This window comes from Bombina bombina, chromosome 9 (genome assembly GCF_027579735.1).
Source record: "Bombina bombina isolate aBomBom1 chromosome 9, aBomBom1.pri, whole genome shotgun sequence".
Classification (NCBI taxonomy): Eukaryota; Metazoa; Chordata; class Amphibia; order Anura; family Bombinatoridae; genus Bombina; species Bombina bombina.
Genome location: NC_069507.1, coordinates 167619059 through 167644600, shown reverse-complemented (window position 1 = coordinate 167644600; position 25542 = coordinate 167619059).

Here is a 25542-nt window from a genome sequence, read left to right as displayed (position 1 = left end):
CTTTTTTTTTAGTTAGGTCTTTTTTATTTTAAGGGTTGGGTGGATAGGGGGTTGTACTGTTAGGGGGGACTTAGTAAGCATTGTGGGGGGTTGGCAGTTAGGTATTAATATGTTTATTGGGTTTTTGCATTGTGGGGGATGGCGGTTTAAAGGTTAATACATTTTATTAGTTATTTCAGTTGGGGGGATGACGTATTAGGGGTGGATATTGCACATGCATTAGGTGTTTATTAAGGCTTCTAGGGAGTTACGGTACTTTCATATTCTGCGGAAGGCTTGCTGCGCCTACCTATGTGTGGCGAGGGGAAAATGGAGTAAAAATTCTCCATTCTTGCACTGAATATGTGATACTGACTGCCGATGCTGCTTCTATGTTAGTTTATAAAAGTAAAAACAGCTGGCGATGGGTGAAATTGTATGCAGCGTCGTATATGTGATCACTCGATTCGAGTAAAAATAGGCCACGCCGGGTTTTGCACCAGACGTCGCATATGTAATCTCACCCCATAGTTATAATATGAGTTTAGAAATAGAAGCAGTATTGATTGTGCTGAGCAATGTTAATGCAACAGCGCTAATATTGTTGCGCACTACTTGTTATCTAGGCTTATGCATTGCAACCACTAAATGTCACTGTTTTTTTCTTGTTTCTTGCACTTCGGTTCCCAGTTTTGACCGCTTTTCTTTTGATTCCATATCATGTAATAATCTCATATTTGTTTCTTAAAAACAGGTAAGCAGATTGTTCTAAGTAGACAACATTTCCAAATGATTAAACAAAACGATATTTGGTATTGAAATACCACATTAAAACAAGGACAAGACTTCGTTCACAAGGTATGTATCACTATCTACAGCTACTTTGCATTGCTTTTCATTTTCTTTATGATGCCAATTTTCTGATGCAGCTGTCGCAAATCTGCATCGTTGTTAAAGAGCGTATGCACGGAGCTATAAAACATTTGTACGGTGCCATCTTCAAATATTTTAATTCATATAATGCTAATTGTTAGACACATAAATATTTCTCCAAGATTTTTTGATAGAAGAAAAAATAACATTAGATTAGACCATTGCTAAAAAAAAAAAGCATATCTTTACATTAGCACACAAGAACCAGTATTTTTATTTCATAACTTGAGAATAGAAAATACCAAAAAAATAAAAGACTTTCCAACAAGGTTTTGTAATGAACTCTTGTGTAACAATTGCAGTTTTCATTTCTGTTTCTTTCACTTACTAGGTACTTTCTTAAAGGGAAATGAAAGCCAAAATGTTTATTCCATTATGCAGATAGAGCATACAATTTTAAACAATTTTTCAATATCCTTCTTCTACTATCAAATTGGCATAATTCTCCTGGTATCCTACTAGGAAGTAGCTGAACACATTGGGAGCTGTCCCTATAGATTTATGATTCGTTAACATCTGATGGAATTTGAATACATTGCTATTTAGCCTTTAGCCATTAGAATCTATTGACTTTCTCTTTTCTGGTAACTTCTAGCTTTTAGCGCCATCCCTTCAGTATTCCTGAACACATTGAGTGAGCCAATGGCATGAGGAATATAGGTGCAGCCACCAATCAGGAGCTATCTCCCAGTAGTATGCTTTTCAACAAAGGATACAAAGTGAATAAAACAAATTAGATAACAGAAGTAAATTGGAAAGTTGTTTAAAATTCCATACATTATCTGAATCACAAAAAATAATAATATTTGGCTGTCCCTTTAAGTAAATCATTATTGATAGAAACATGTAACAGTAGTACAAAAAGCATCTTCTGCCACTGCTATTATGGGTTTTTATGACATTGTTGAAAGTCTGGGTATTGGATTAGAAATAAGAGAGACAGAAGTCAGCCTGCACTTCATTCCTCCGTCTTTGCCAGCACATTTCTTTTGCTGTGACCTCCCTCAAACTCCTAGAATGTTTTCCAGAGGTAATAATTAATACGAATGCTGTCCTTTGCCCTTGGTATTGTGTACGCTCTCTAGAAATCCCATTTTAATTTCTAAGGGCGTGCTTTCAGGTGACCTTGAGTTGCTCTGACCAATATTGGACTTCCATTATTTTGTCTGCGGAGATTTCTTTAAAGTAAAATGTATACCGTTCAGACTGTAATGTGCTGGAAAAGGAAATGCGTGTTGGGAGTATGGAACTTTTCATTCTGCATTAATAAACAATTATTTTCATATCTTATTGATCCTATTACATAATTATCTTAAATAGAAATGTAAAATATACATATGAAATGAAAGCAACATTAGCACATCAATTTCTCATTTACAATAGCATCATTAAAGTGAATGTAAATTTTGATGCTAAAGTGCCCAGTTTTTAAAAATTTGATTAAAAACAGGGGCACTTTAATTCATCAAAATTTACATTTCACTCCTGTTGTGAAAAAATACTTACCTTTTAATCTTGTCAGCTGCTCCAGCTTCCTCCGGTCATTGCAAGCCATTTCTGATGTCAGAAATGATGGATAGGACATCCTCCAATCACGGCTTCCCCCCCCCCCCCCGGGGGAATCAGTGTCTAATTCAATGTCATGATTGGTGGAAACCGGATTCATCATTTTAGACCCAGGAAGAGGTTTTGTGACGGGTGGAGGAAGCTGGAGCTGCTGTCAAGATTAAAAGGTAAGTTTTTTTTCACAGCACGAGTGAAATGTATATTTTGATGAATTAAAGTGCTCCTGTTTTTAATCAAATTTTTAAAAAAAACTGGCACTTTAGCATCAAAATTTACATTCACTTTAAGCAAGGGTATTCACCACCAAAATACAGAAAATAATACTGCATGATTATATTTTTATCATCAGCATATATTATTTGCATAAATAAAAAGAGAGAAGCGCTCAACCTGGGAACCAACAATAGCATAATAGTTTGTTCTATGGCTAGTTACCACCCTAGAAGCAGCCTCTTTTTGCTCAATATGTGCCTTTCACAGAGAAGAACTTTCCTGTAGCATATCAGTCTGATCCTGACTTCACAGTACAGTCCAGCCCCAAAATACCAGGCAATCCCTCTCTGAACAAGAGAAACAGCAAAACCCCAGACGTACGTTTCGACCTATTGTGGTCCTCGTCAGTGAGGTGCAGCCATATCCCTCTAGGCACACTGAGCAACGGGTCCACGTCTGGATTCCCGCATTACACTTAGGGAGACTTCCCTAAGTGTCATAATTTGCATAAATTCAGAGAGGGATTGCCTGGTATTTCGGGGATGGACTGTACTGTGAAGTCAAGATCAGACTGATATGCTACAGGAAAGTTCTTCTCTGTGAAAGGCACATATTGAGCAAAAAGAGGCTGCTTCTAGAGTGGTAACTAGCCATAGAACAAGCTATTATGCAATTGTTCGTTCCCAGGTTGAGCGCTTCTCTCTTTTTATTTATGCAAATTATGACACTTAGGGAAGTCTCCCTAAGTGTGATGCGGGAATCCAGACGTGGACCCGTTGCTCAGTGTGCCTAGAGGGATATGGCTGCACCTCACTGACGAAGCCCACAATAGGCCGAAACGTACGTCTGGGGTTTTGCTGTTTCTCTTGTTCAGAGAGGGATTGCCTGGTATTAGGGGCTGGACTGTACTGTAAAGTCAGGATCAGACTGATATGCTACAGCAAAAGTTCTTCTCTGTGAAAGGCACATATTGAGCAAAAAGAGGCTGCTTCTAGGGTGGTAACTAGCCATAGAACAAGCTATTATGCTATTGTTCGTTCCCAGGTTGAGCGCTTCTCTCTTTTTATTTATGCAAATTATGACACTTAGGGAAGTCTCCCTAAGTGTGATGCGGGAATCAAGACGTGGACCCATTGCTCAGTGTGCCTAGAGGGATATGGCTGCACCTCACTGACGAAGCCCACAATAGGCCGAAACGTACGTCTGGGGTTTTGCTGTTTCTCTTGTTCAGAGAGGGATTGCCTGGTATTTCGGGGCTGGACTATACTGTGAAGTCAGGATCAGACTGATATGCTACAGGAAAGTTCTTCTCTGTGAAAGGCACATATTGAGCAAAAAGAGGCTGCTTCTAGGGTGGTAACTAGCCATAGAACAAGCTATTATACTATTGTTCGTTCCCAGGTTGAGCGCTTCTCTCTTTTTATTTATGCAAATTATGACACTTAGGGAAGTCTCCCTAAGTGTGATGCGGGAATCCAGACGTGGACCCATTGCTCAGTGTGCCTAGAGGGATATGGCTGCACCTCACTGACGAAGCCCACAATAGGCCGAAACGTACGTCTGGGGTTCTGCTGTTTCTCTTGTTCAGAGAGGGATTGCCTGGTATTTTGGGGCTGGACTGTACTGTGAAGTTAGGATCAGACTGATATGCTACAGGAAAGTTCTTCTCTGTGAAAGGCACATATTGAGCAAAAAGAGGCTGCTTCTAGGGTGGTAACTAGCCATAGAACAAGCTATTATGCTATTGTTCGTTCCCAGGTTGAGCGCTTCTCTCTTTTTATTTATGCAAATTATGACACTTAGGGAAGTCTCCCTAAGTGTGATACGGGAATCCAGACGTGGACCCGTTGCTCAGTGTGCCTAGAGGGATATAGCTGCACCTCACTGATGAAGCCCACAATAGGCCGAAACGTACGTCTGGGGTTTTGCTGTTTCTTTTGTTCAGAGAGGGATTGCCTGGTATTTCGGGGCTGGACTGTACTGTGAAGTCAGGATCAGACTGATATGCTACAGGAAAGTTCTTCTCTGTGAAAGGCACATATTGAGCAAAAAGAGGCTGCTTCTAGGGTGGTAACTAGCCTTAGAACAAGCTATTATGCTTTTGTTCGTTCCCAGGTTGAGTGCTTCTCTCTTTTTATTTATGCAAATTATGACACTTAGGGATGTCTCCCTAAGTGTGATGCGGGAATCCAGACGTGGACCCGTTGCTCAGTGTGCCTAGAGGGATATGGCTGCACCTCACTGACGATGCCCACAATAGGCCGAAATGTACGTCTGGGGTTTTGCTGTTTCTCTTGTTCAGAGAGGGATTGCCTGGTATTTCGGGGCTGGACTGTACTGTGAAGTCAGGATAAGACTGATATGCTACAGGAAAGTTCTTCTCTGTGAAAGGCACATATTGAGCAAAAAGAGGCTGCTTCTTGGGTGGTAACTAGCCATAGAACAAGCTATTATGCTATTGTTCATTCCCAGGTTGAGCGCTTCTCTCTTTTTATTTATGCAAATTATGACACTTAGGGAAGTCTCCCTAAGTGTGATGCGGGAATCCAGACGTGGACTCCTTGCTCAGTGTGCTTAGAGGAATATGGCTACACCTCACTGACGAGGCCCAATGAAGGCCGAAATGATCAGCTGAGGTTGCTTCTCGGGCCTTTGGCTTGGATCAAGTGCAGTTTTCTGTGCTTGGTCTTGGTCTTGGTTTGCTGCCTGGAGACCTGCTCCTTTGGCCTGGGGTCCTTTCCCTTTGGGGTTTGGGCTCCTGCTGCTATTGGGGGGGTGGCTACTCCTTAGGCGTAGAGCAACTGGGTAGTAGGGCCGTCCCCTTGGCCTTGTGGCATCGTCCCTGGACTTCAGCCACATGCTGCTTTTTGGGGGGCACTCTGAAATCCAGCCTAAAGAGGCAATAGGGCAAATATGGCTACCAATGTGCCAAATGTTCCCCATACACTTCGGGTGTTGATCTCTGAGGACTTTCGAGAGAAGATTGGTTTGGATCATGTCCAGCAGGTGGTTTTGGAGGGTGTTTTGAAGATGCCAAGAGCAAGTTTGCATTGTGTTCAGTCATTCCCTTCAAGAGGGATTTTTGATGTGGCTTTCACCGATGAGCATTATTTACAGACCTGCTATCAACGGACTATTGATATGGCTGCTGCTCCAGAGTTGGTTGGCATGAAATTTGTTGCCTGTGTGCAGAGGGAGAGAAGAATCCCGGTGACAGTACATATTTACAACCCTTGGGTCACTGATGTGGAAATTCGTCTGTTTCTTTGTCGCTACTTTGATGATGTTCAAGGAGGTAGCAAGCTGAAGAATCAGTTTGGGACTTTCAATGGAAAGCGCAGGTTCTGGGTGCGGTTTGTGCCTGATGAATTAGGTATTGGTGGAAAGAAACACCCTCCACAGACTTTCGCCATTGGTGGAAATAGAGGTTTCCTATACTATGATGACATGCCTCTTTTTTGCCGTAGTTGCAACCTGTTTGGTCACATTGCTGAAAATTGCCCAGGTGCCAGATGTCGAAATTGCGGTGAGGAGGATCATCTTGTTGCCCACTGTAGTAAACACCGGACCTGTGACCTGTGTGGTTCTTCAAGTCATCTGTGCAGGATGTGTCCTTTGAAGATGTTTCAGGGGCTTGATAGAGTGAAGCCTTCCTATGCTGATGTTGCAAAAAAAACATCTTCAGTTGCAGCTGAGCCATCTGTGAATGAGGAGGAGGTCTCTGATGAGGCATTGAACTCTATATTACCTCTTTTGTGCAAGAAATCTGCATTTGGGGTCCCTGTCGGAGAGGTGTCTGATGCTCCTGTGGTGGTTCCTGTGGCTGAGAAGGTGGAGGAAGCCCAATCTCATCTTCAGGAAGTGGATCTTGCTACATCTAATGTGATAGCTGCTTCAGATGTTCTTGAAGCCCTGTTGCCCAATTCTGTGGATGATACTGTTGCTGTTCCTGTGACAGAGAATTTTTCCTTCACTTAGTCATCTTGTGATGCTGCTCCTGATGCTGTTTTTGGTGAAGGGGAGAACATTGATTGGTCTGCTGTTGTGTCCTCTAGTTCTGAGGAGGATATGGACACTGAAGGGAAAAAATCTGCCTCCAAGCGAAAAATAAATGCGGATTCTGATGGATGGGAGAGTCCTGATTTGAATCTTCCAGTAGTTAAGGGTGCAGATCCAGATACTACAAGTGATGCTGACTCTTTAATTTCAGAGTTTCCTTCTGTCTCTACTAAAGACGTTCCTTCTGACTCAAGCCAGTGTATAGGTGACTTTTCTGATGCCTCTTCTGTTGGTTATCTAGATAAAAGAGATGTGAACCAACTTGCTGAAGTTACTGGTTATGAGGCTGACAAGGGGGAGCCTAGGAGGTCGGAACGTCACAGAGGCAGATTTAAAGGATCTCCTTGGAGTCCTAAGAAAAAGAAAGGAAAGAAGAAGTCCTGATGTTATTTCTTTTTTTGTTTTTCTTTAATTTATTTTTGTGATGTCTCTGACCATTTATTCCCTTAATGTCAGGTGTATGACAACTATAGCAAGGAGAGCTGCAATTTTTAAATTATTATCTGTATGTTCTGCTAATATTTTTTGTTTGCAGGAATGTGGTCTCTCTGAACATCCTAAATGTGCTGACTGGGAATATGGTCCTAAAGTATGGTCTTGTTCTTCTGATAGGAATGGGGGGGTGGGAGTTTTGTTTAAGGGGTTTAGTTTTTCTATCCTTAATGTAGTTCATATTGTCCCAGGTCGGGTACTTTTGGTTAGTTTTAGTTTTTGTGGGACTGTTTTTCGTTTGTTTAATGTATATGCTTCTCCAAATAGGGTAGAACGTTTGCTTAATTTTGAAACTTTAAAGTTTTTTCTGCCAGGCCGAGAGCCAACTTTTTTGGTTGGGGATTTTAATTGTATTATTAAGAATGGGGACAGAGAGGGTGGGAGTGATTATAGGGTGGATAGCTCAGGGAAGTTTTTACTTGATTTGCTTAAATCTTTCGGTTTGAAGGATGCCTTCGGGTCTGTTTCTTTTTCAGGGGAGGGTTTTACTGTCTTTAGTGATAGTGGTGGGATAAAATCTCGAATTGATTTTTGTTTTTTATCTAAATTTTTATGTGTTGATGATTTTTCTTTAAAGCGGATGCCCTTTACGGATCATGCCCTTTTAATGTGTAAGGTGAATTGTGATTTGAAGATCAAGTATGGTAAGGGTGTTTGGAAACTGAATGTGGATTTGTTAGAAGATGAGAAGTTTAAGCGTCAGTTTGTTTGGATGTATGAAAGGTGGCGTGAAAGAAAATGTGATTTTAGTAATGTGCTTATGTGGTGGGAATGGTTGAAGGTGGAAATAAAGAGGTTTTTTATTAAGAAAGGCTGTGAGAAAGCTAGAATGGAAAGGGAGTTGTATGATAAATGGTATCTGAGGTTGTTGTATTTGTATGAATTGAGAAATTGTGGTATTGATGTGCATGAGGAAATTGCTGAAGCAAGAAAGATAATTAAAAAGTGTATGTATGAAAAAGGAAAGAAAATTGTTTTTATGGCAAGATTGGAGAAAATGGAAAAGGATGAGTCTCGTAGTAAATATTTTTTTAAGAAAGCTTTTGAAGGAAAGACTGGTTTTGTTAGTGTTTTTGATAAGGTTGAGTGTGAAGTTAATGGTAGGGATGGTGTTTTGCGTGAAGTTCATGAGTTTTACAGTGAGCTGTATAAAGAAAAAACAAGAGATGTTTTATTGGAAAATGAATTGTTGGAAAACATTGAGGTTAAGTTGGAAAAATATGATAATGATTTGTTAGAAAGGGATCTAAGTTTGGATGAGATTGCAGAGGTTGTTAGGAGTTTTAAGAATGGGAAGGTACCTGGTTGTGATGGTTTGCCTGTTGAATTTTATACTTGTTTTTGGAATTTGATTGGGGTGGATATGTTGGATGTTTGTAAGTTTGTTTTTAGAATGAATGTTTTGCCTGTTTCAATGAGGAAAGGTTTGATTGTTTTGTTATTTAAAAAGGGTGATAAGAGAGATTTGAGGAATTGGAGGCCGATTACGTTGTTGAATGTTGACTATAAGGTTATTGCAAAAGTGTTGGCAAATAGAATGCGTGGAGTGATTGGTAAGGTTGTGGGGGAAGAGCAAGTGTGTGCTGTTCCTGGGGAGTCAGATTTCTGAAAGTTTGTTGTTACTACGTGATGTACTGTGGTATGTGAGGGAGAGGATGAGGTCTGTTGCTGTTGCTATTGTGGATTTTGAAAAAGCGTATGATAGAGTAGTACATGATTTTATGTTTCATGTTTTAGAACGTTTAGGTTTTTCTGGTAAGATTATTGGATGGTTTAAATGTTTGTATAGTGATATTGTGAGTCCAGTCCAGGTTAATGGTTTTTTGACTGAGGAATTTTGTGTTAAATCTGGAGTGCGTCAAGGATGTCCTTTGTCTCCTGTGTTATTTGTATGTGTTATTGAGCCATTATTAACTAGTTTGAGGAAGGATAAATTAGTTAGAGGTGTGAGTGTTCCTGGTAGTAATGGAAGGTGTTTAAAAGTGATTGGGTATATGGATGATGTGAGTGTGGTATGTGAGACTCAGGCTGGTTTGAGCAGGGTGAAAACTTTAGTTGAATGTTTTTGTATGGCAAGTGGTTTCAGAGTTAATTGGAATAAGTGTAAAGTTAACGTTTTTGGTAATGATAGGGAGATTGATTCCTGTGGATGGCCTGTGACTGAAGGTGCAATTGAGGTGTTGGGTGTGAAATTTGATGTGGATTTGAAAGGCTTGGAAAGTTGGGAGAATGTTTTTGATAAAGTGAGTAGAAAACTTCAGTTTTGGTCTTTAAGGACTTTATCTTTGGAAGGAAAAATGTTAGTTATTAAATCGGTTTTGATCCCTATTATGTTATATTTGGCGTTAGTTTTTCCGCCACCTGAGAGGATTTTTCGGAGAATTTTGAGAGTGTTGTTTTCTTTTTTCTGAAGTTCTGGTATGGAGCGTTTGAAAAGAGATGTTGTTGTTAAGAGTAAGAATGTTGGTGGTAAGGGTTTTCCAAATGTGGAGAGATTTTTGGCTGTGAAATATGTTAGTAGGTGTGTGGTTCTGAGTGGTAAGGATAGCATGGCTGGTTGTATGGTAAAGTATGCTTGTGGAAATGTTTTAAGACAATATGGTTTATTTGAGATTGATAGAAAGAAACCGGTATGTTTTGCTGTTCCGTGGTTTTATGTAAGGGTGGAATGTTGGATTAAAAAATATCGTTTGGAGAATGTTAGTAGGGAGATGTGGTGTGCAAACAGAATGGTGTTGAAAATATTGGAGAAGAAGGAAGGTCTTGAGTTGATTGGGGGTTTGACTGAAAATGAATGTGTGTTGGTATGGAAAAATGTGTGTAATAAGTATTTGATGAATAGGCAGAAAGATATTAGTTGGATGAGTGTGCATAAGTGTTTGCCAACAAGGGATTTTCAGAGAATGCGTCGTTTAGTGGCTTCAGAAGTGTGTCCTAGAGATGGTTGTTTTCAAAGTGAGAGTGTTATTCATTTGTTTTGGAATTGTGAGTATGCTAGGGATGTTTGGAGAAGTTTGAAAAGGATGATTAAGGGTTTGACTGGAGTGCAGTTTTTTACTTTTAATATGATGATGTATGGTTTGTGTGGAAATGGTGTGGAAAAGGAGAAAGCAAGATTGATATGGTTGTTGGCATGTTGTGTGAAGGAGGTGTTGTGGGATGTGCGTAATATTTTGATTTTTAAGAAAGAGGTAGTTACTGTAGATAATTGTGTGGGTATGATCCGTGGGAAGTTGTTTTTGTATTTTTCTTTTGATAGGAGGCGATATGGGGAATTAGATTCTGAAGGCATCTGGAAGACAAAGAAGTGGAAGGATTGGATTATTTAGCTGTTTTTTTTCCCTCCAGTTTGTTTTTGTCTGTATTTGAAATATGTTTAATTTTATTTTGTGTGATTATTTAAGTTTAATTGCATTTTGATTTTTTTCTGATGACAAAAATTTGGGTCAATATTTCAGTTTTGTAACAAGAGTTATTTTGTTTGCATTTGTTATTATGATTTTATTTTGTATATATGCATATATGATTATTTTTCTAATAAAAGAATTACGAAACGTACGTCTGGGGTTTTGCTGTTTCTCTTGTTCAGAGAGGGATTGCCTGGTATTTCGGGGCTGGACTATACTGTGAAGTCAGGATCAGACTGATATGCTACAGGAAAGTTCTTCTCTGTGAAAGGCACATATTGAGCAAAAAGAGGCTGCTTCTAGGGTGGTAACTAGCCATAGAACAAGCTATTATGCTATTGTTCGTTCCCAGGTTGAGCGCTTCTCTCTTTTTATTTATGCAAATTATGACACTTAGGGAAGTCTCCCTAAGTGTGATGCGGGAATCCAGACGTGGACCCATTGCTCAGTGTGCCTAGAGGGATATGGCTGCACCTCACTGACGAAGCCCACAATAGGCCGAAACATACGTCTGGGGTTCTGCTGTTTCTCTTGTTCAGAGAGGGATTGCCTGGTATTTTGGGGCTGGACTGTACTGTGAAGTCAGGATCAGACTGATATGCTACAGGAAAGTTGTTCTCTGTGAAAGGCACATATTGTGCAAAAAGAGGCTGCTTCTAGGGTGGTAACTAGCCATAGAACAAGCTATTATGCTATTGTTCGTTCCCAGGTTGAGCGCTTCTCTCTTTTTATTTATGCAAATTATGACACTTAGGGAAGTCTCCCTAAGTGTGATACGGGAATCCAGACGTGGACCCGTTGCTCAGTGTGCCTAGAGGGATATAGCTGCACCTCACTGATGAAGCCCACAATAGGCTGAAACGTACGTCTGGGGTTTTGCTGTTTCTTTTGTTCAGAGAGGGATTGCCTGGTATTTCGGGGCTGGACTGTACTGTGAAGTCAGGATCAGACTGATATGCTACAGGAAAGTTCTTCTCTGTGAAAGGCACATATTGAGCAAAAAGAGGCTGCTTCTTGGGTGGTAACTAGCCATAGAACAAGCTATTATGCTATTGTTCGTTCCCAGGTTGAGCGCTTCTCTCTTTTTATTTATGCAAATTATGACACTTAAGGAAGTCTCCCTAAGTGTGATGCGGGAATCCAGACGTGGACCCGTTGCTCAGTGTGCCTAGAGGGATATGGCTGCACCTCACTGACGATGCCCAAAATAGGCCGAAATGTACGTCTGGGGTTTTGCTGTTTCTCTTGTTCAGAGAGGGATTACCTGGTATTTCGGGGCTGGACTGTACTGTGAAGTCAGGATCAGACTGATATGCTACAGGAAAGTTCTTCTCTGTGAAAGGCACATATTGAGCAAAAAGAGGCTGCTTCTTGGGTGGTAACTAGCCATAGAACAAGCTATTATGCTATTGTTCGTTCCCAGGTTGAGCGCTTCTCTCTTTTTATTTAATCATATATTATTTGTACAACTAAATTATAACACTTTCATCAGAGGAAGTAAATGTGTATTCATAACTGAGTGTTATCCTATAGACATTAAAGGGTTAACTTAATTGCTCAATTGTATTAAAGGATTATGACACCCAAACATTTTCTTTTGTTATTCAGACACAGCATACCATTTCAAGAAAAAGTTTCCAATTTACTTATCAAATGTGCTTTGTTCCCATGATATTCTGTGCAGAAAATACATTGGTAGGCACCTGTAAGCACTATATGGCAGGAAACAGTGCCGCCATCTAGTGCTCTTTTAAATGGATAACATTCTTGCAAAACTGCTGCCATATAGTGCTCCAGAAATGGGCCGGTTACTAAGCATACGTCCCTGCTTTTAAACAGAAGATACCAAGAGAACGAAGAACATTTGATAATAGAAGTAAATTAGAAAGTTGTTCCAAATCTTAAAATATAGCTAAATAATAAAAGAAAAATGTTGGGTTTCATATCCATTTAATGAGACAAAAAAGTATCTGAATATTACATTTCTAGTTGAAACTTGTACCTTTCTATTCACCACCCAGGTGAAAAGCACCAGAGAACTAGGTTTTTAACAAACAATACGATATAGCATTGTATTCACTCAAGAAATTCAATTTGGTCATTTTTGGTGCCAATAGGTTATGATCGACCCGAGTGTGCTCAAAAAGCATCTGTACAATCCCATTATATTAAAAGGAGAATAATTCAGAGACGAAAAGTTAAGTCATAAGTAGGGATGGTCAAATGTGCTGAAAGTGTAATTCGTTTAGTGGAACGAATAGTCCGGTGGACATTCGTTTTGGACAATCGAATGTTGATAAGAATGAAAATCCATTAAAATTCGTTAATCGAATGCAACTTTTGTTTTAGAATGTTCATAATAAAATCGAATGTAACATTCGATTTAACAAATACTATTCAGAACTTCAAGTTCAATAGTTCACGTGGTAGGGAATTTAGTAAATTGATACATAATAGATACAAATATATCAATTTGAATGTTAATAATTCAAATATTGTATAATTTGAATATTACATTTAAAGAGAACATTAGAAATACTATTACAAATATATAGATTCAAATTTTTTAATTCGAATATTGTATAATTCAAATCAAATTTGAATTGAATATTACATTTAAAAAAAGCATTGGAAATACTATTATATAAAACAAATGTTAGAATGAATGTTGTGCAAACATTCGAAATTCGAAACAAACAAGCAAATGTTTTAAAATTAGTTTAAATTTTTCGAATTTTACAAAACATTCGACCATCCCTAGTCATAAGTGATATGTGTATGCAGTGTTAAAAAATGTGTTGATGAAGGCTTGTGCAGCAATGGCATAATGTTATTTCTTCAATCTCCAAATATATTTTTGGAAGATGGTTTTGAACTTTAAATGCCAAGACTGCCTATCTTTTAAAGTTGTATTATATATATACAGATGGCCCTCGTTTTACAACGGTTCAATTTACACCGTTTCAGAATAACAACCTTTTTTCCCAGTCATGTGACTGCTATTGAAAAGCATTGAGAAGCAATGCATTTATTAAAATAGTCAGTAGATGAAGCTGTCTGCTTGTGTTGCAGCAAAGCCAAGCAAGCTGAAATTAATCAGTTTAACCAGACCTGAGCTATCGAGCAGATTTTAGTGTTGGTGTGATTATTTTATTAGGTTTATAATGCTGTCTAGCAAATGTTTTTGTTTATTTAACTTAGTTTAATTATATATTCTGTGTTGTGTGATTATTTTATTAGGTTTATAATGCTGTTTAGCATTTAAAGTCTTCATTTCAAAGCTTTCAAAATAATGTATTAGGTGTTACTTATGACAATTTTGAGAGGGGCCTGGAACCTATCTCCCTCACTTCCCATTGACTTGCATTATAAACTGGGTTTCAATTTACAACGGTTTCTATTTACAACCATTCCTTCTGGAACCTAACCCCCGCGTAAACTGAGGGCTACCTGTATATATATATATATATATATATATATATATATCCCTAATCTATTACTACTTATATATACATGTATAATGCAAACCTTTACCTTATGGTTTGAAGTTGGTAGACTTTAAAGGGACAGTCTACACCTTTGTCATCTTAAAGTCTTACCTTAGAGTAAGCTGCAAATAGCCTCCTGCACCTTTTCTATATCATGCAGCAGGAATGGTAAAAGATCCTGCTGTGACTTGCTTCCTCTGGCACAGATCAGAACTGTTTTTTGTTTTTATATTTCCAGTAGCATGAGTTGTTTTTACTCTGGCACCTCTTGCAGTTTCACACAGAAATAGGTCTTACATTTATCTGATACAAATGTATTTTCAGCCAGTGTTTCCTTTACCTTTTTTATATCAAAAAGGGCACATTTACATATTTACAAAAGAAGTTGAACTAAATCATTGCAGCACAGAAAAAACATAATTTATGCTTACCTGATAAATTTATTTCTCTTGTAGTGTATCCAGTCCACAGATCATCCATTACTTGTGGTATATTTTCCTTCCCAACAGGAAGTTGCAAGAGGACCACCCACAGCAGAGCTGCTATATAGCTCCTCCCCTAACTGTCATATCCAGTCATTCGACCGAAATCAAACAGAGAAAGGAGAAACCATAGGGTGCAGTGGTAACTGTAGTTTAATTAAAATTTAGACCTGCCTTAAAAGGACAGGGCAGGCCGTGGACTGGATACACTACAAGAGAAATAAATTTATCAGGTAAGCATAAATTATGTTTTCTCTTGTTAAGTGTATCCAGTCCACGGATCATCCATTACTTGTGGGATACCAATACCCAAGCTAAAGTACACGGATGATGGGAGGGACAAGGCAGGATTAAGCGGAAGGAACCACTGCCTGAAGAACCTTTCTCCCAAACACAGCCTCCGAAGAAGCAAAAGTATCAAATTTGTACAATTTTGAAAAAGTGTGAAGCGAAGACCAAGTCGCAGCCTTGCAAATCTGTTCAACAGAGGCCTCATTTTTGAAGGCCCAGGTGGAAGCCACAGCTCTAGTAGAATGAGCTGTAATCCTTTCAGGGGGCTGCTGTCCAGCAGTCTCATAGGCTAAGCATATTACTCTCCGAAGCCAAAAGGAAAGAGAGGTTGCCGAAGCTTTTTGACCTCTCCTCTGTCCAGAGTAAACGACAAACAGGGAAGATGTTTGACGAAAATCTTTAGTAGCCTGTAAGTAAAATTACGTCCAGATTATGTAAAAGACGTTCCTTCTTTGAAGAAGGATTAGGACACAATGATGGAACAACAATCTCTTGATTGATATTCTTGTTAGAAACCACCTTAGGTAAAAACCCAGGTTTGGTACGCAGAACTACCTTATCTGCATGAAAAATCAGATAAGGAGAATCACATTGTAAGGCAGATAGCTCAGAGACTCTCCGAGCCGAGGAAATAGCCATCAAAAACAGAACTTTCCAAGATAAAAGTTTAATATCAATGGAATGAAGGGGTTCAAACGGAACTCCTTGAAGAACCTTAAGAACCAAGTTTAAGCTCCACGGGGGAGCAACAGGTTTAAACACAGGCTTAATTCTAACCAAAGCCTGGCAAAATGCCTGGATGTCTGGAACCTCTGCCAGACGCTTGTGCAAAAGAATAGACAGAGCAGAAATCTGTCCCTTTAAGGAACTAGCTGATAATCCTTTGTCCAAGCCCTCTTGGAGAAAGGACAATATTCTAGGAATCCTAACCTTACTCCATGAGTAATTCTTGGATTCACACCAATAAAGATATTTACTCCATATCTTGTGGTAGATTTTCCTGGTAACAGGCTTTCGTGCCTGTATTAAAGTATCAATGACTGACTCGGAGAAGCCACGCTTTGATAGAATCAAGCGTTCAATCTCCATGCAGTCAGTCTCAGAGAAATTAGATTTGGATGATTGAAAGGACCTTGTATCAGAAGGTCCTGTCTTAGAGGCAGAGTCCATGGTGGAAAGGATGACATGTCCACTAGGTCTGCATACCAAGTCCTGCGTGGCCACGCAGGTGCTATCAGAATCACTGATGCTCCTTCCTGTTTGATTTTGGCAATCAGTCGAGGGAGCAGAGGAAACGGTGGAAACACATAAGCCAGGTTGAAGAACCAAGGCGCTGCTAGAGCATCTATCAGCGTCGCTTCTGGGTCCCTGGACCTGGATCCGTAACAAGGAAGCTTGGCGTTCTGGCGAGACACCATGAGATCCAACTCTGGTTTGCCCCAACAATGAATCAACTGAGCAAACACCTCCGGATGGAGTTCCCGCTCCCCCGGATGGAAAGTCTGACGACTTAGAAAATCCGCCTCACAGTTCTCCACGCCTGGGATATAGAATGCTGACAGGTGGCAAGAGTGGTACTCTGCCCAGTGAATTATTTTTGAGACTTCTAACATCGCTAGGGAACTCCTGGTTCCCCCTTGATGGTTGATGTAAGCCACAGTCGTGATGTTGTCTGTCTGAAATCTGATGAACCTCAGTGTTGCTAACTGAGGCCAAGCCAGAAGAGCATTTGGGAGGATTTTCTCCTCCTGAGTCCACATTCCCTGTGCCTTCAGGGAATTCCAGACTGCACCCCAACCAACCTAAAAGGCTGGCATCTGTTGTTACAATTGTCCAATCTGGCCTGCGAAAGGTCATACCCTTGGACAGGTGTACCCGAGACAACCACCAGAGAAGAGAATCTCTGGTCTCTTGATCCAGATTTAGCAGAGGGGACAAATCTGTGTAATCCCCATTCCACTGACTCAGCATGCATAATTGCAGCGTTCTGAGATGAAGGCGCGCAAATGGCACTATGTCCATTGCCGCTACCACTAAGCCGATTACCTCCATACACTGAGCTACCGAAGGGTGCGGAATGGAGTGAAGAACACGGCAAGCATTTAGAAGTTTTGATAACCTGGACTCCGTCAGGTAAATTTTCATTTCTACAGAATCTATAAGAGTCCCTAAGAAGGAGACTCTTGTGAGTGGGGATAGAGAACTCTTTTCCTCGTTCACTTTCCACCCGTGCGACCTCAGAAATGCCAGAACTATCTCTGTATGAGACTTGGCAACTTGAAAGCTTGACGCCTGTATCAGGATGTCGTCTAGATACGGAGCCACCGCTATGCCTCGCGGTCTTAGAACCGCCAGAAGTGAGTCCAGAACCTTTGTAAAGATTCTCGGGGCTGTAGCCAACCCGAAGGGAAGAACTACAAATTGGTAGTGCCTGTCTAGAAAGGCAAACCTTAGAAACCGATGATGATCTTTGTGAATCAGTATGTGAAGGTAGGCATCCTTTAAGTCCACTGTGGTCATGTACTGACCTTCTTGGATCATGGGTATGATGGTCCGAATAGTTTCCATTTTGAAAGATGGAACTCTGAGGAATTTGTTTAAGATCTTTAGATCCAAAATTGGTCTGAAGGTTCCCTCTTTTTTGGGAACCACAAACAGATTTGAATAAAAACCCTGTCCTTGTTCCGTCCGCGGAACTGGATGGATCACTCCCATAACTAGGAGGTCTTGCACACAGCGTAGGAATGCCTCTTTCTTTATCTGATTTGCAGATAGCCTTGAAAGATGAAATCTCCCTTGTGGAGGGGAAGCTTTGAAGTCCAGAAGATATCCCTGAGATATGATCTCCAACGCCCAGGGATCCTGAACATCTCTTGCCCACGCCTGGACGAAGAGAGAAAGTCTGCCCCCTACTAGATACGTCGCCGGATAGGGGGCTGTTCCTTCATGCTGTCTTAGAGGCAGCAGCAGGCTTTCTGGCCTGCTTGCCTTTTGTTCCAGGACTGGTTAGGTTTCCAGGCCTGCTTAGATTGAACAAAAGTTCCCTCTTGTTTTGAAGCGGAGGAAGTTGATGCTGCACCTGCCTTGAAATTTCGAAAGGCACGAAAATTAGACTGTTTGGCCTTTGCTTTGGCCCTGTCCTGAGGAAGGGTATGACCCTTACCTCCAGTAATGTCAGCAATAATTTCCTTCAAACCAGGCCCGAATAAGGTCTGCCCCTTGAAAGGAATGTTGAGTAATTTAGACTTCGAAGTCACGTCAGCTGACCAGGATTTAAGCCATAGCGCCCTAAGCGCTTGGATGGCGAATCCGGAATTCTTATCCGTTAGTTTAGTCAAATGAACAATGGCATCAGAAACAAATGAGTTAGCTAGCTTAAGTGTTCTAAGCTTGTCAATAATTTCAGTCAATGGAGCTGTATGGATGGCCTCTTCCAGGGCCTCAAACCAGAATGCCGCCGCGGCCGTGACAGGTGCAATGCATGCAAGGGGCTGTAAAATAAAACCTTGTTGAATAAACATTTTCTTAAGGTAACCCTCCAATTTTTTTATCCATTGGATCTGAAAAAGCACAACTGTCCTCAACCGGGATAGTAGTACGCTTTGCTAAAATAGAAACTGCTCCCTCCACCTTAGGGACCGTCTGCCATAAGTCCCGTGTAGTGGCGTCTATTGGAAACATTTTTCTAAATATAGGAGGTGGGGAAAAAGGCACACCCGGTCTATCCCACTCCTTGCTAATAATTTCTGTAAGTCTTTTAGGTATAGGAAAAACATCAGTACACACCGGCACCGCATAGTATTTATCCAGCCTACACAATTTCTCTGGTACTGCAACTGTGTTACAGTCATTCAGAGCAGCTAATACCTCCCCAAGCAACACACAGAGGTTCTCAAGCTTAAATTTAAAATTAGAAATCTCTGAATCAGGTTTCCCCGAATCAGAGATGTCACCCACAGACTGAAGCTCTCCGTCCTCATGATCTGCATATTGTGACGCAGTATCAGACATGGCCCTTACAGCATCTGCGCGCTCTGTATTTCTCCTAACCCCAGAGCAATTGCGCTTGCCTCTTAATTCAGGCAACCTGGATAATACCTCTGACAGGGTATTATTCATGATTGCAGCCATGTCCTGCAAGGTAATCGCTATGGGCATCCCTGATGGAATTGGCGCCATATTAGCGTGCATCCCCTGAGCTGGAGGCGAAGGGTCTGACACGTGGGGAGAGTTAGTCGGCATAACTTCCCCCTCGTCAGAATCTTCTGGTGATATTTCTTTTATAGTTAAAGACTGATCTTTACTGTTTAAGGTGAAATCAATACATTTAGTACACATTCTCCTATGGGGCTCCACCATGGCTTTCAAACATAATGAACAAGTAATTTCCTCTGTGTTAGACATGTTTAAACAGACTAGCAATGAGACTAGCAAGCTTGGAAAACACTTTAAACAAGTTTACAAGCAATATAAAAAACTTTACTGCACCTTTAAGAAACACAAATTTTGTCAAAATTTGAAATAACAGTGAAAAAAGGCAGTTAGACTAACAAAATTTTTACAGTGTATGTAACAAGTTAGCAGAGCATTGCACCCACTTGCAAATAGATGATTAACCCCTTAATACCAAAAACGGAATAATAAATGACAAAAACGTTTTTTCAAACAGTCACAACAACTGCCACAGCTCTACTGTGGCTTTTTACCTCCCTCAAAAACAACTTTGAAGCCTTTTGAGCCCTTCAGAGATGTCCTGTATCATGCAGAGGGAAGCTGAATGTCTCTGTCAGTATTTTTATCTGCACAGAAAAGCACTAAAATAGGCCCTTCCCACTCATATTGCAACAGTGGAAAGCCTAAGGAAACTGTTACTAGGCAAAATTCAAACCAGCCATGTGGAAAAAAACTAGGCCCCAATAAGTTTTATCACCAAATACATATAAAAACGATTAAACATGCTAGCAAACGTTTTATATTACATTTTTATAAGAGTATGTATCTCTATTAATAAGCCTGATACCAGTCGCTATCACTGCATTTAAGGCTTTACTTACATTAGTTCGGTATCAGCAGCATTTTCTAGCAAATTCCATCCCTAGAAAAATATTAACTGCACATACCTTATTGCAGGAAAACCTGGACGCCATTCCCTCTCTGAAGTTACCTCACTCCTCAGAATATGTGAGAACAGCCATGGATCTTAGTTACTTCTGCTAAGATCAAAGAAAACGCAGGCAGATTCTTCTTCTAAATACTGCCTGAGATAAACAGTACACTCCGGCACCATTTAAAAATAACAAACTTTTGATTGAAGAATAAACTAAGTATAAAACACCACACTCCTCTTACGACCTCCATCTTTGTTGAGGCTTGCAAGAGAATGACTGGATATGACAGTTAGGGGAGGAGCTATATAGCAGCTCTGCTGTGGGTGATCCTCTTGCAACTTCCTGTTGGGAAGGAGAATATCCCACAAGTAATGGATGATCCGTGGACTGGATACACTTAACAAGAGAAAATATTTTATGTAACATTTAATTGAGCATTTTTTTGTATATCTTGCTTAGTTAAAATCACAATTAAATTGAATTAAAATAAAATACTAATTTAGCTATCTACTTGTATATCCCTGTTATAAGGATGCCCCAGTGGCTCTATAGAAGATTATGGCCTCTATTTATCAAGGTCTGGCGGACCTGATCCGACAGTGCAGATCAGGTCCGCCAGACCTCGCTGAATACGGCGAGCAATACGCTCGCCGTATTCAGCATTGCACCAGCAGCTCACAAGAGCTGCTGGTGCAGCGCCGCCCCCTGCAAACTTGCGGCCAATGGGCCGCCAGCAGGGGGGTGTCAATCAACCCGAACGTACTCGATCGGGTTGATTTCCGCCGATGTCTGTCCGCCTGCTCAGAGCTATGTGACCGCTGCTTCATAACTGCTGTTTCTGGCGAGCCTGCAGGCTCGCCAGAAACACGGGGCATCAAGCTCCATTCGGAGCTTGATAGATAGGCCCCTGAGTCTCCTGTCATCAATATAGGGATATAAATCCCCAAAATGTTCTTTGTGATTCAGACAGGGCCTACATTTTGTTAAAAAACTTCCAATTTACTTCTATTATCAAATTTACTTTGTTCCCATAGTATTCTTTGTTGAAGAGATACCTAGGTAGATCTCTGGAGCACTTAATGACAGGAAATGGTGCTACCATATAGTGCTCTTGCAATGAATAACATTCTTGCAAAACTGCTGAAAATATAGTGCTCCAGACACATGCATGCCCCTGAGCTTGCGTCCCAGGTTTTCAACAAAAGATAACAAAAGAACGAAGAAAATTTTATATTAGAAAGTTGTTTAAAATCACATGCTCTATCTGAATAATGAAAGGAAAAAATGGGTTTCATGTTCCTTTAAAAGCTATAAAGTTGCAAATTAATAAAAAATAATCTATTCAATGCAATACCTATATTTGTGCTCATCAGGTTAGTGCGACTGAAGTCCTGGTGTAAAGGGTAAAAATACATGTACACTTATATATACACTATCTAATAAAAATTACACATATAAATATTATTAATATATATATGAAAAAGAAAAGGTTTATAGAATTAGCGCTAAAGGACCCCAAAAATATATATATATATATGGTACCAATTTTAGAATACCACAACAATTATTTTAAAAATTATTTTAAAAAAACCACAACAAAATTTTTTTATTTAAATATTATGGTGAATAAGGTTTTTTCCTTATTAAGGAATGTGGACTGCAGTCACTTTTTTTTTATTGCAGTACTGATGTGCTGAGTCCTATTGCTAAAAACAATGTTTATTGAGTATGTGCGGAGAAACCGCCAACGCCGGTGAAACTTTTGGGCTCCTTCCACTATACACCAACGAATATTCCAACATATTGAGATGTCTCGCATTTTTAAGCCATCATTTGCACGTATTCTTTTCACAATAGATGCTTCAAAAAGGACTTTTTACGATCGTTACAAGATCTCTGCGCACTACTAGTAGGTTAGCTCTTTTAGATCACAGCAAATTAGTTTAATAATCCCCTGTATGAATTATACGTTCCCAGGCTCCCAACTATACACTTTTTTAAACACCAGTTTTATACAATTAATTACTTTTTTTAAACACCAGTAATTTCAAAACTTGATCACATAAATTTTTACCTTATGAATTTTTATCTTACAATTTTTTTCCCTCATTTATGAATTTTTACCTTATGACATTTTTTTTCCTCATTTTTAAAATCCCCAAAATATCGTTTTTTGAATTATTTATATTTTTATATTTGTTACTCTGTCATTATACTGATCTGGCATCTGACTGTTACATACTTTCTACGAGTTAGTTTCAGTCAGATAGCCAGACCCAGAGCAAAACACTGCATTAACTTTGTATATTGTGCGTTTAATTTTGTGCTTTTTCTCTATTGTTTTACACATACTCAATAAACATTGTTTTTAGCAATAGGACTCAGCACATCAGTACTGCAATCAAAAAAAAGCGACTGCAGTCAGTGTTAACTGAGCCCACATTCCTTAATAAGGAAAAAAAACGTATTCACCATAATATTTAAATAAAAAAATTTTGTTGTGGTTTTTTTAAAATAATTTTTAAAATAATTGTTGTGGTATTCTAAAATTGGTACCATATATATATATATATATATATATATATATATTTATATATATATATATATATATATGTGTATACATATTTTTGGGGTCCTTTAGCGGTAATTCTATAAACCTTTTCTTTTTCATTTCTTCATCTCACTTGTTAGTGGTTACAAGTACACCCTCTTAGAATATAGCAGCTCCTAGGAACTCCATACTCTACCCCACTGATTCCAAGACAGCGCTCACTACCAAACCCTCTTCTCTCTCTCTCTCTATATATACATGTCCAAATATGTGTATGTATATATATATATATATATATATATATAAATATATATTTATATATATATATAATCTGATTAGGAATAAGCACTCTCTGGATTTTAAACAGCAAATATTTATTCGGCAGTGACGTTTCGGGGCATTCACCCCTTCCTCAGACGCCCCGAAACGTCACTGCCGAATAAATATTTGCTGTTTAAAATCCAGAGAGTGCTTATTCCTAATCAGATTGTCTATTTCATTAAGCACCCTGGTCTGTGTCCGGGTTGGCAAGTGAGAGTGCACTAATTTGAAGTCTATATATATATATATATATATATATATATATATATATATATACATACATACATGTGTATGTATGTATTTATATGTGTATATATGTATATATACACATATATACACATATATACATTCAGGCGTACCTCGCAGATATTGCGGGTTTGGTTTCAGACCACCGCAATAAAGTGAATATAGTAATAAAGGTAGTCACACTAGTTTCCCAGTGCATATAAAAGTTATATTTATACTATACTGTAGTCTATTAAGTTTGCAATAGCATTTTGTCTAAAAAAAACAATGTACATACCTTAATTAAAAAATACTTTATTGCTAAAAAATGCTCATCGTGAGACTAGTGAGTCTTAATCTTTTTGATGGTGGTGTGTGTATGTAGGTGTGTATATATGTGTATTTATGGGTATACATGTATTTATATGTTTATATGTGTTGGAATAATGGCACAAATAGACTTGCTCGACACAGGGTTGCCACAAACCTTTAATTTGTAAAAAGAGCAATATCTGCAAAGCGCAATAAAGTGAAGCGCAATAAAGCGAGGTGTGTCTGTATTATATACATATATACATGCATACATATACAGCTGTGGAATAAGTATGTGTATGTGTTTGAGTAAAATTAACATTTCTGTTTTATTCTATAAACTACTGACAACATTCTCCCTTATTCCAAATGAAAATATTATAGTTTAGAGCATTTATTTGCAGAAAATGAAAACTGGTTAAAATAACAAAAATGATGCAGTGTTTTCACAAAGGTAAATCTGCCCGATTTAAGCCTTGCAAACGCACAGCCAGATCATTATCAATCCTCCACCAAATTTCACAGTGGGTGCGAGACACTGTGGCTTGTAGGCCTCTCCAGGTCTTCAACTAACCATTAGACAGCCAGGTGTTAGGTAAAGCTGAAAATTGGACTCATCAGAGAAGATGACCTGCAATCGTGCAGATTTTTCTTTGTGAAGGATGCATAGCCCCTTCATAACTCTTAATGTTACAGTAAAGGTGTAACAGTAAAGGGATTTTGAATTAACCTTTTGTTCACTGTTAAAGCAAAATACTCATTTACATATATGATATTAACCTGTTGAAATACAAATCCACCCATACCCCTGCTAAACAATCTAAATGCCAATTGAATATTGGCATGATGGGCATACAGGAAAAATCATATCAGAATCCCAACATCTACACCTGATTTGTATTAATATGTTTTTAAGGTCTTGATGATAAAAGATTCTCTAGCTTGCAGATAAATTATAGTTCACACACTGAACCCAGTGTATGCTATAAGAAAGAGGGTGGAACCTGGATGTCCCAGAGAGATGGCAGATGATCCTCCGGTACTGCAAGATCTCTGCATTTCTGTTTGTGAAGGAGAGACGTCCAGTGCAATATAGCACTGCATGACACTTTGTGCTTTGTATTTCATATTACTTTACACTTCAGATTGGGTCCCTTCGGTATTATTACATTTAAGCTTTGTTTTTGTTTTTCTATTTTATTTCATGTGGATATAGATAAAGCAGGGATTTTACCAATTCTGATTATGTTTGGAAAGTTTCTATGTTACAAATTAGGATCATACAATTTTTATTTATTTTACAAATTACATTGCACTTTTTGTATTTTACAAATTACATTGCATTGTATTTGCTCTAAAACTGACAGCTTCAGAAAGTGGGAGGGACAGGGGAGTTCACTAGGCTGAGCAGGGGAGTTCCCAGGGTAAACCTGAAGCTCTCTCACAATTCTCATGAAATGCCGTAAACATTTACATAAGCTGGTATCACTGAATCATCTTGCCAGCTGTATGCATGGTAAGTGATCGCTATTGTAAAGCATAAAAACTGAAATAACATATTATGACAACTAAAAAAGCTATAATTTAAAAAAAAAAAACTAATAACTAGTTACATTTCTTAAAAATTTAGATTTATTTTACAGTCTACTGTGATCCTTCCCTCCACCCCCAAACAGTTCTTCTCCACTACAGTGATGTGTAGAGCCACCCTACCTGCTCTACACGTAAGACCCAATGCACCCTTCTGAGCCATTGACTAAATAGTACATAAGCATAATATTCCTGTTCGTATTTTTGCATATACTTTTCACATGCATGTATCCGCTTCTCATTAGAAACAGCAAGTTGTATAGCAATACTGTTGATTGGATGCACAGGACACTGAATTAAATAAAATAGTTGTAGGAAGTAGGGCTGGTGTGGAATGTGGCAAGCAGTGGAAGTTTGGGTATGTAAAAATAATTTTAGACATGTATTTGATAATATAAAAACTGTTTTTGTGTTAATTAATCGTGCTGATTAAATTTCTGCAAAGTGATGTTGGGAATTTACCATCACTTTGGATGATTATATTCCTGCAAAGTGATGTTGGGAGTTTACCATCACTTTAACTGA